The sequence below is a fragment of the Miniopterus natalensis genome, chromosome 15, assembly GCF_054644295.1.
Source record: "Miniopterus natalensis isolate mMinNat1 chromosome 15, mMinNat1.hap1, whole genome shotgun sequence".
NCBI lineage: Eukaryota > Metazoa > Chordata > Mammalia > Chiroptera > Miniopteridae > Miniopterus > Miniopterus natalensis.
Genome location: NC_142095.1, coordinates 26,085,819 through 26,097,961, shown reverse-complemented (window position 1 = coordinate 26,097,961; position 12,143 = coordinate 26,085,819).

Sequence of the window (12,143 nt, the reverse complement as noted above, 5' to 3'; positions counted from 1 at the left end):
ATTGAGTAAATGTTGGGCAGGGGCCCAAGAATTTGAATTTCTGCTGCGTTTCCAGGAGATGCTGATGCAGCTGGTTTGAAGACCACACATTGGAACCACTGACCTAGAGGCACCCCAGTTTAACCTGTCCAAAACCAACCACTTCTCTTCCAAGACCTTCCTCTTCCTGAATTTCATGTAACAGGTAATGACACTGATCCAGCTGGCCAAACAGGAAACCGATTGGAATTAAGGATGCTAAGTAGTTGAGGTACAGGATCAAGTTGTTCTGGTTATTATTTCTTCCTTCCTGTTTTCCCAGATGGCTCCAGGCCTCATCAATTTCATTATCTATTAAACAAAGCCACCTGGTGATAACCTCAAATATCTTTTGCTTTAAAATACTTTTTCTCCTTTCCTATGGTTGATGTGGAGGACTATATAATTTTGTCATTTACCTGGGCCATTGGTAAGGTAGAGGAAACAAGTTTTGTCACTGGAATCAAGATGTCTAATAAAGTTTGTATCTTCTGGTACTTGTAGGAAAAGATGTCAATATCTCACAAGAGAAAGATAGGAGGATTCTTCTAAATTTAAAGGTGAAGGTCACACTAAAACCAATTTCTTTTGTCACTCCTTATAATGGTACTTCATCTGCTACCATATTACTAGGATTGTTACAGTGTTGAGAAGAGGCTAACCCTCGTATGAAGCTGGTTCAGACTTACCTTTGCAAAACTAAGCAGGAGACATCTATGCCTTCATGCCCATGGTGTCGAATCAAGAAAAAGTATACAAATCTCTCAGATTTCCTAAACAGATTTTTAAAATAGATTTTATAGATATAAAAAAGGGAGTTCTGGGTCTCTCCCAACTGGGCTATCTTAGCTGCTTCTCCTTAATTACTCACCCTGTCTCACTTTGCCCCCCCTCCAATCTATCTTCTCTGTCCATCAGAGTGTTCCATCTGATCAAGTCACTTCCATTAGAGTTTATAAGGTTATTTCCACTGGCTACAAGAAAGCATAGCCAATAGTTTATTGTTTCTGTTGAATGGAAGGGAAGTTGGGGCCAGAGTATGAAGGCCCATTAATGTCACTCAAGGAATTCTAGCTTCTATCTTGCAAGCAATAGGAAGCCATAGAAAATTTAAAACGAAGGAATAACACAGAGGGTTTGTTGTTATTGTTTTCATGCCATTTTCACTCTGTTGTTAGTATAGAAGGTAGAGTTGGGGTAGACAGGTGAGGCAGCAGAAGACTGGAGACAGGGAAATGAGTTAGGAAGCTGTTTATATAGTGAAATTAAGAGATGATGAGAAGGAACTGAATAGTATCTAATCTTTAAGAAATATGTATTTCTATTTTGTTTTTGGTGGTGGTGGTTAAATGAATGATCCAGGTTAGCAATTTTGAAACTGTGTAAGTCCTAGCTGGTACTATTGTTGGGATGATGAAGATACATTAGCCTGGGTCTTCTCTATGCTATTGACTGAGGTGAGATTACCCAAGGTTGCTAACGACATTTGAATTTCATAAGCTGTTAGGAGAGTGTGGGCCATGAGCTGAAGCTGAGCTTCTTAAGTCCTCCAACATTCAGGATTAAATCAAAAGCCATCGCAGTGATCAGCATGGCCTTTGGGCTTGTCACACTTAACAGCATTTTCTACTTCTCTGTCCTGAGAATTAGATCTTCCCCACAGAGGCAATCACATGCATTTAACGCTGGTCTGATAAATTCTTTCTTATTTGGTTTTTAAAATTAAAAAACCTGAGTAAGGCAGCAATTCCAGATTGTGTGAGGAAACATGATAATGATTGGTGTTGTGGGCTTCGGCTCATTTTCTCCTGCCTTGACTCCCAGTACAAAGTTCTCTCTACTCCATCATGTTATGGGCGAGGTGTCTCAAAAAATGTCAAAGGAAGATGTGTGATTTATTTAAAGTAGAAAATATTAAAACTTCTTTCTCCAGGACCACTTCTTCCAGTGTCCTCCACATAGAATGTAGCTTGTGCTCAAATATTTCTCTCTTTCCCATTCTCAACACCCAACCCTCAAGCATGCTTGCTGATATCATGTGACTGATCTTTCTCTATCTCTGTCTTCTTTCTCTAATTTCCTTTTTTTTCAGTCTTTATGCATTTCCTCTTGCTTCTCTGGTTTCCTTAATTTAAAAGGATCTTCTGCTTTCTTTTTCTTTTTTTTTTCTTTTTAAAAATATATCTTTATTGATTTCAGAGAGAGGAAAGGAGAGGGAGAGACAGAGATAGACACATCAATGATGAAAGTGTCATTGATCGGCTGCCTCCTGCACACCCCTGACTGGGGATCGAGCCCGCAACCCAGTCATGTGCCCTGACCAGGAATCGAACTCTGATCGCCTGGATCTTAGGTCGATGCTCAACCACTGAGCCATGTCCAGCTGGGCTCTGCTTTATTTTTCACCCAGATTCTGTACAACAAAGAAGAAAACCCTTTCTTCTCACAGCAAAAGGCAGAAGGGGAGATTGCAAGAACAGATACAGTGATCAGTGATCATTTTGTCCCTGTTATACATTTATATTTGTATCCCTGTTAGGAAAAACCAAGAATAATATGAAACACATTGCTAACTTTAGCATTAAGGAAGATGTGTGATTTATTTAAAGTAGAAAATATTAGAATTAGGAAGCGATTAGGAACATGAGCTACAGAATCAGAAAAACCTGTGTTCAGATTCTGCTTTTGCCATTTACTACTTCCCTAGGTTTCAGTGTCCACATTTGCAAAATGCAATAGGGTGTATTGGGATTGAATTGGATAATTCATGTAAAACATTCAGTATAGTTCCTGGAAACTTTTATTACAATTATTCATTCTTATCTTGGGAGAAAATAGTCCACGGGGAACAGAAATGCATCCCAGAACAATTCTTTCTATTGGCACAAGACATTTAACAATCCAGAAAACAAGTCACTTCCATCCTCTCCCCTATAGAAGTAAATGCTGTTTTCTCCATATGTCATAAAGAATTCCTGCCTTCTCATGGTCACATGCTCAGTAGAGCTCCTGGCAACTCAATGCACATCAATGGATTGATTGATGGACTGTTGAAGCAACGGATATCTCAGGGACACCAGATGCGAACCAAGTAGCAAAGAGCCTGAAAGTAAGCCTGGTGATGGAATGAAGTGTGTACACTTCTTCAGTCACTCTTGGACCAACTATATCAGTTGTTGAAGGTGAGTAGCCAACGTGACTGGTTCTTCCCCATCAATTGGCAAGTAGGTGGTTCATTTGTTCATTTATTCCTCAGACATCTTTTGAGCTCCCACTGTGTGCCAAGCATTGTGCTGAGAGTCTACATTTCTAATAAGCTCCCAGGTGATAGCCACACTGTTTGTCTCTAACATTGCATGCATGTGTAGGTTATCGATTTAAGGTGTTGTTGCTCATTAATCCAGTTGAGGTAGTTCCCTCCTGCTATTCTGTAAAGATCCTAAGCACACGTAGCTGTGTCCGTCTGATTATGTAGCTGGATCAGAGGGCAGAATGAGAGATGCATATATGTCACAGTGGCCACTACTGTAAAAAGGGAGGAATCCCATGGCATCAGGTTTGTTTTACTTTCTGAAAAACTTTCTGAAAGCTCAGAAATAGGAAATTCCCTTTTAAATGTTTCCCTGTCGTTTCCCAGGCTGCCCCACTGAAGAAGCCTGGAAGCGGAGGAAACCAGTAGGAAGAGTGTGGGTACCATACAGTAGCCAGCTGCGTGCAGAACCAGACTTCGCCTCTTCCTACCCAGGTCACTCAGCACAAATAAGGAAGCCTTATGCTTTCATCTCTAAATCTCTAAAATGGGAATGCTTATCACACCTACCTCAAAGGCTTATTGTAGTTTGTAAGACGATTTGCAGGAAGCACCTAGCCCAGTGCCTGCAGTGACCCTTATACGGTATGTGCCATTATTATTGTTATTAATGAAAGTGGGAGCCATGATAAATATTCTTTATCAGTGCTTTGTCAAGGCACACTGGAGGAAGATAAATGTAAATTAGAGCCCATCCTCTGACTCATGTGGTTTTAAATCAGGCCCATAATGTTGTGTGAGCACAGGCATTTTGTAGTTTGGTTTCTTTGCCAACATGAGAAGAAAAATATGATCACAAAGAAGAGAGAAAAAACAATCACTATTTGAAAGTGAATGAAGGGTGCCCCCTCCTCCGCATCCCTTTTACTCCCTTACTTTGACATCTCAGTGTGTGTTTTTTCTTTTAGCTGTGAGTTCTGGGATAGGTGATAACTGCCAGTAATAGGATTAGCATTGATTTCTTTAGCAAGAACAGAGATGTGGCAGTTCCAGCCATTTCCTGAACTGCCAGCTTTGAAATATCAAAAAATAAATAAATAAATAAAAAGAGAGAGAGAAGAAGAAGAAAAGAAAAAGAATGAAAAGAAAGAAATCTGTAGGGAGGGGAATACAGCTTTTAAAGAAAAGGAAACGTGTGTGAATCCGACCATGTGTGTCTAAGTGTAGGCATACAACTACACGTGTGCACATAGAGAGATATAAGAACACAGGAACACGTGCAGATCATGCGAATGTTTTGTTGTTCCTTGATAAAGGATCAAAAGCTCTATTTCTGTTCTGCTTCAAAAAAAGGCTTTAACATTCATTTGGCTTTCTTTTTCTTTCACTGGTGAACACATTTACCAGGGGATCTTTTATAGTTATCCTTGAGTCTTGGCTTTTGTAACCTTGAATTCAAACAAAGAAAAGAAGTGTCTCAGAGAATGACTGTGCAGTGGGCCCTAACACACTCACACCCCCCCTAGAATTACATTTCTTGAGACTAAATCTGCAGGAGACCAAATACATGGTCAAGTTCTCCCAATGGCAACCAGAGTGTCTCCTTAAAAAATAGCTGGTGGACTTCCAGCAGGAGGGGACCCCAGTCTTCATGTCCCAGCCAAGGGGCGGGAGGTCTGCCCTTTTAGTGTTTGCATATAACCTATGCACATCCTCCTATACACTTTAAATCTTCTCTAGATTACTTATAACACCTAATACAATATCAGTGCTATGTAAATAGTTGTTATACTGTATTATTTCAGGACTAATGACAAGGGGGAAAAGTCTGTACATGTTCAGTACAGACACAACCAGTGTAGACCTAGGGACATAGTGCCCATCAGCAACAATGTACTTTTTAAAAAATATTTTCAACCCACGTTTGGTTGAATCCAATGATGTGAAATCTGCAGATATGGAAGGCCTACTGCATGTCCAAGTCAATATAAGTGAATAAAAGAAGGGGAAACAAATCACTCTAAGAAGGAAACTCGTTAAACCAGTTGACTGGGAATCTTACTTAGCACATCATTTTATCAATTGTGGTATCATTCATTGTGATATTATCATTATTAGCTAATATTAATTGAATAGGAATTATGTACCAGAAAATGTACAAAAACTCTGCATTCACTCATTAGCTCTGTTAGTCTCATGAAAAAAATATTTGTCTATGTTACATCTTAAAGATCAGGAAACTTAAGAACAGATAAGTTAAGTGACTTGCCCAATATCACAGGGAATGAGGTAGTAACGCCTGTATTTAACTCCAAATCTGGATGACTCCAATGTCTAACATCTCTTTAATTACACTGTTAATCAGTGTAATTGGAGTCTCCACCTTTCCTTTATGGGTATTGATTTTTATTTGCTGAGATGCTATCTAATGAGAACCGTTTCCCCACATTCATTTATTCATTCACTGACCATTTATTCAGCATTGTTTGGGCGCCTGCTATATGTCATCAACAGAGCTAGGCCACTGAGTTCAAAGATGAATCAGTCAAGGTCCCTGACATAAAGTATACAGAGCCACATGGAGCAAACTGACCCAAGGATAGCACAGAGGAGAAGTGAACTTGGGGTTCTCCCTGAACTTGGGGGCTGTGTAGGAATTCATAGAATATGCATGTCATAGTAATGCCTTAGCTGGCTCTAACCAGCAGCTTCAAGCTCCCGAAGATAAAAGTTTTATTAAACTCTATACACAACCCCTTAACCAGTTGAAAAATCAACTATTAACTTAAACAGTTAATATTTTCTCAACAAAAGTAATCATTTCACTTGTTGCTTATTGTCACTGAAATAATGTTTGACTATATATATACATATATATATACACACATATTTTTTAAAATAATACTTATGCCTTCCTTTCTCATTTGTAATATGGTTCTTTGAAAAACAAATGGGAAATTAATATAGGTTAATATATTAATAAATGTTTATATATACATAAATATGAGACTATAAATCACTTATAATCCTATTACTCAGTTACCCATGGTTAATATCTTACAGTATATTCCTTCAAGTATATTTCTATACAGTTATCTATTTTAGTCACAAAATTAGATTTATAATATATAGAGTGTCCCCCAAAAATGTATACACACACTCTGAATAATTACAAAGGCAGTGTTTATTTAAATACATTTCATTTTCAAAATTGAGCTATCAGTCATTAAAGTATGTACACATTTGGGAGGACACCCTATATCTACTGCATTTTCATGTTTTTACCCACATTTCTATCTTTACAATAAACCTGCAGCATTTTCCTGTATGATTAAATATTCTCTGACAGTATAACCTCTCATGGTTCCCCAGCATTCACCCTCTGTGTGTGCCGTTCCACGTCTGCTCTACAGAGCATTGAGGTGCTGTCTTTTTTGTTGCTTTTGTATTGTAAATTACATTGCGAAGACTATCCTTGTATATAGATCCTTGTGCGCATCCATAATTATTTCCTAAAGATAAATTTCCAGAGGTATTATTATCTCATCAAAAGTTTAAAACCATTTTAAAGTTTTTGGTGTGTATTTCTAAATATATTGTCAGAAATACAGAATCAATTTACCCTCCCAAAAGCAGTGTGTGAGAGTGCCCATCTCTTGCATTTTCACCAATACTGGATATTTCCATTTAAACCACTTTAAAAGTATTTCCCAATTGAGTAGGCAGAGAATTGTATCTTGTTTTTATTTGCTTATCACTGAATACTGATGAGGTTAGACATTTTTCATACATTTATTATCCACTTGCATTTCTTCTTTTGTCATTTATTCATGTCCTTTGCCCATTTTTCAATTGCTGGGCTTACCTTTTTCTTATTGATTGGTAGGTGTTCTTATAGATTAAGAATATTAACCCTTTGTCTGTCAGAGGTGCTGACGCAGTCTTAAGCACTAGTTTAAAAGCATCATGCTTTCCATCCTTTAAAGTTCAACTCTGAGATCCCAAACCTAAATAAGCTAGCCACTCTGAGCCCTGGCTCCAAGGACACAAAGCCTGTTCTTGCAGCTGTCTGAACCTGTATATATAGTCCTGGAGCATTTAATTAATTTCATCTTAGTTTGCTAATTGTTTCACTTGTGCTAAGTTCGTGCCCATTCTACCCCTCCCAAGCTACTTGGAAAGTTTATTGAAGATACTAAACTATCTAAAGCTTTTCTATGTCCTTGCTTTCTCCATTATTTACCAAATGGCCAATTCTTTTTGTCTTCACAATGTTTCCATTCTAGCCAGAGACCATGTTGGAACCTGGATTGATTTTTACCTAATCTACAGTTTTAATGTAGGACCTTTTAAAAATGACATCAAGGTCCTAAAATGTAAGAGTGGTCAATGTGAATAAAACCTAACACAGTTCTTTCTTAGCACAAATTGGAGCACCTGTGACTGCTCAGAAACATACCATAGAGATTTCTCTCTCCCTCTCTCTTAAATCCTTACCCAATGATATGTTTTTTATTGATTTTTAGAGAGAGAGGAAGGGGGAGAGAGGAAGAGAAATCATTGTGAGAGAGAAACATCAATGGGTTGCCTCTCTTATGTGATCTTGACCCGGGATTGAACTCAAAACCTAGGTATGTGCCCTGACCGGAATCAAACCCATGGCCTTTTTGGTGTACAGACTACACTCCAACCAACTGAGCCACCCAGCTAGGATGAGATTTTTCTCTCTTATAAGGAAAAAGGAGATAAGAAAATATCAGTGGCAATACATCCTAGAGAATGTGACGTTTCATGAACTCTCTCCAATCTTCTTGTTAGATAAGTAGGAAGAATGGAGGGTGATTCTATTTCATTCTGGACCAATATTCTGGGTTATGGTTGCCATAAAGTGCAAATCATCTAGTTAAATTTGAATTTCAGACAAAGAATGAATAATTTTTAGTAAAAATATGTCCTATACTTATTAAATTTAGCTGGGTGTGCTCTTTTTTATTTGCTAAATCTGGCAACCCTGCCCTGAATAAAAGCCCACTGGGCACTAGGATGAACAGAAGATACCTACATTAACTTGCTCTCTGGTGCAGATTTAAGAAGGGAATTTGACTGAAGGATGAGTAAAGACAAAGTCTATTTGGGATTTATGTATCGTATCTATTGGCCACACTAGATTTGAAACAATGTCCCCATATTAAAGGAGGAAGAAAGAGAAGGAAGGAAGGAAGGAAGGAAGGAAGGAAGGAAGGAAGGAAGGAAGGAAGGAAGGAAGGAAGGAAGGAAGGAAGGAAGGAAGGAAGGAAGGAAGGAAGGAAGGAAGGAAGGAAGCATCCTGAAGATCCAAGAGAAGACTATGAAAATGATTTCATGCAGGACCTAGAATACAGTTCTAGAGAATCATTCAGCATTCAAAAGTGGATACAAGAAGGTTGGACCTCTACAGAACAGGAACAGAAACCCATGAAGCACACGTAAATCAGAAAGAAATCAAAAAAGAGATAGATAAGGTAAAGAATTATTAAAGAGAGACCAAAATTAATTAACAACATTAAAATATCCTTTGACATAATAAAAATATAACTACTTTTTTTTTTTATATATATATCTTTATTGATTTCAGAGAGAGGAAAGGAGAGGGAGAGACAGAGATAGAAACATCAATGATGAGAGTCACTGATCGGCTAGCCCGCAGCCCGGGCATGTGCCTTGACCGGGAATTGAACCTCGATTGCCTGGATCCCAGGTCGACACTCAACCACTGAGCCAAGCCCGGCTGGGCAGTATAACTACTTTTAAAATATGAAATCTTGCTCTGGCCAGGTGACTCAGTCCTGCACAGCAAAAGGTTTGTGGGTTTGATCCGAGGTCAGGCATGTATGGGAAGCAATTGACCAATGTTTCTCTCTCACATGAATGTTTCTCTCTCCCCCCCTACCTTCCTCTCTCTCTAAAATCTTTTTATTTTTTAATATCTCTTCAGTGAGGATTAAGAAAAATTTTTAATGAAATCTTTCATATAGAAGAAAAACTTAAGAAGCTCTCTTAGATTATAGAAGAGACAAAAAGAAAGAAGAAAATGACTATTGCTTTGAAGCCAGAAATGGGATAAACAACATTAGAATTATAGGTGTATTACCAATTATGGGGCCAGATCATATAAAAGTAGGATTAAAGGTTCTGGTTTGGGGTAAGGTGAAGTAATCACACTCTATCTTGCTCCGCTCAGGAATGCAGCTTTAAAAACTGAACAGAATACAAGGTATAGGTATTTGAAAACAATAATAGCAGAGCAGAATTCAAAATATCACTGAGGCAGCAGTAAGCTTACCCTTTTCCCCACTAATATTTCTCAACCTGATCTCAATGTAGCTCAAAACTCAGAAGCTGACACCTGGATACAGAAATGCTCCAGAATAGCTTTCTGGTTCTGCTTTCAGGAATGGGAAATGGAACTCCCAGTGTTCAGGTAAGAGTGTAGAATTCCCCATCGTATTTTTTCTTTGCTCTATTTTTTAGCATCCTGGCCTCCAAGCAAGCCCATAGTGGTAGCAGCAACAGATGTCCTCAGCAGCCAAAACTGTGAGAGGTTGGTAGTTTCTTCTGCCAATGGAGCTGTGTTCTCAAAAGACTGAGTCTCTGTCTCTGTCTCTCTCATGCCCTTGTCACTCAATTTGGACATAGGAGCAATAGCAGAGGCAGGCGACAGGTAGGGTAACTAAAGTGTTAGCATTCTGGATGAAAGACTGAAAAGGGGAGCCACAGAAAACAAAATAGTACCAGAGATATGGCAAAGAAGGAGGATCTTGGGAAAGCAAACCCATAAAGTTGTTTACAAACTTCTGAACTCATCCCTGATCATGCTTGCATCTAATCCTAAACAGCATACCAAATAATTTGAGGTCATCACCCAACTTCCAGACCGGCCATTTGGTGGCACACACTTGGGCCAGATCCAAATAGTGCTGCTAAGGCTCTGAAAATTCAACAGATATTAGAAACAGCCCACAGAAGATGCATTGAAACCAGCAGCCTGGACTTAACAGCCGGTCTATTTCCTGCTAAAACAAAAATATCAACATTCTCCACAGGATTTAATAAGACTCAGAGTCTCATAATATTCCAAACACCCAGGATACAATGAAAAATTATTCATCATATGCTAAACAAGGAAAATAGCAGCTCACGTGAGAAAAGACAATCAAAGACACTAACATCAAAATGATACAGATGTTAGAATTATCTGGCAAAGCCTTTAAAGCAGCTTTTTTTTAATACTTCAAAAATAATCATAGACACTCTTAGAACAAATGGAAAATAGACAGTCTTAGCAAGGAAACAAGACTCAAGAAGAACTAAATGGAAATCTTAGAATGTAAAAATAATGTAATTGAAATTTAAAACTCAATGGATAGGCTCAAGAGCAAAATGAGATGACAGAGAAAATGATCTTTAAACTTGGAAATAATTTAATAGAAATTGTCCTGTTAGGAAAAAAAAAAAAATGAAAAGAACTTCAAGACCTGTGGGACAATAAAAATAGGTCTAATATTCATATCATATGAGTCTCAGAAGGGGAGGAAAAGAGTACAGTGTTAATGAAGGAATCAAGAAAGACCAAAATACATGGAGAAACATAATATATTTCTGGATTAGAAGATTCAAATAGTAAAGATATCAAACCTTCCCAAAACTGATCTATAGATTTAACAAGATTCCAATCAAAATCCCAGTAGTGGTCATTGTAGATATATACATGCTGATTCTAAAATGTGTATAGAAAAGCAAAGAAATCAGCAGAGCTAAAACAATTTATAAAAGAACAGTAAATTTAAAGGACTCATACTAGTCAATTTTAAGATTTGCTACAAAGGTACAAAAGTTAAGACGATGTAAATTGGCAAAGGGATAGATAGATACATAGATCATTGGAAGAGAAATCATCCAAAAAAAATATGGCCAATTGTTCTGGTCTACCTAATAAATTTTTACAATCCAAAGGACCCAACTGTTTCCATGTAATTTAATTGAATTGCAGAACAAAATTTAAGACTATATCCAGTACCCAACAAGGAAAAATACATGATGTCTGTTATCAGATCAAAATTACCATGCATGTAAAAAAGCAGGGGGAAAAAAAATGAGGAGAAATGTCAATCAGTTTACACCAACTAAGATTGGTCACAAATATAATTAGCAGTCAAGTACATTAAAACAGTTATTATTACTGTATTCCATATGTTCAAAATTTAAGACATTGAAGAATTTTTATAGGCCCAAATTAGACTTCTCAAGATTAAAAACTACAAGTTCTGAGATCTCTCTCTCACACACACACACACGCACACACCCTAGAAGGGATTAACAACAAATTAAACACTGTAGAAGAAATAATTAGTGAACTTAAATAAGTAACAATAGAAACTATTCCAAATGAAGCACAGATAGAAAATAATAATAATAATAGAATAGGCCATCAGTGTCCTGAAATACAAATTCAAGAGCCTATTATACATGTAATTGGAGTTCCTCTCTAAAGATGCGGGTGAGAGGAAAATAAATGTCTAATTATGTCATGACTGAAAAATTTCAGATTTGATGAAAACTATAAACCCACTGATTCAAATGCTCAATGTATCCAAGCACAAAAAAAAAGAAGAAAACTACACCAAGTCACTTCAAAATCAAATTGTTGAAAATCAGTAATAAAGAGAAGCTATAAAAGCAGCAAAAGGAAAAAAAGACATGTATAGAAGAAAAAAGATAATAGCAGATTTCTTATCAGAAACAATACAAGCAAGAAGAGAGTAGGTCTATCTTTAAAGTACTCAAGAAAACAATCAACCTAGAATTCTATACTCAACAAAAATATCTTTTAAAAACA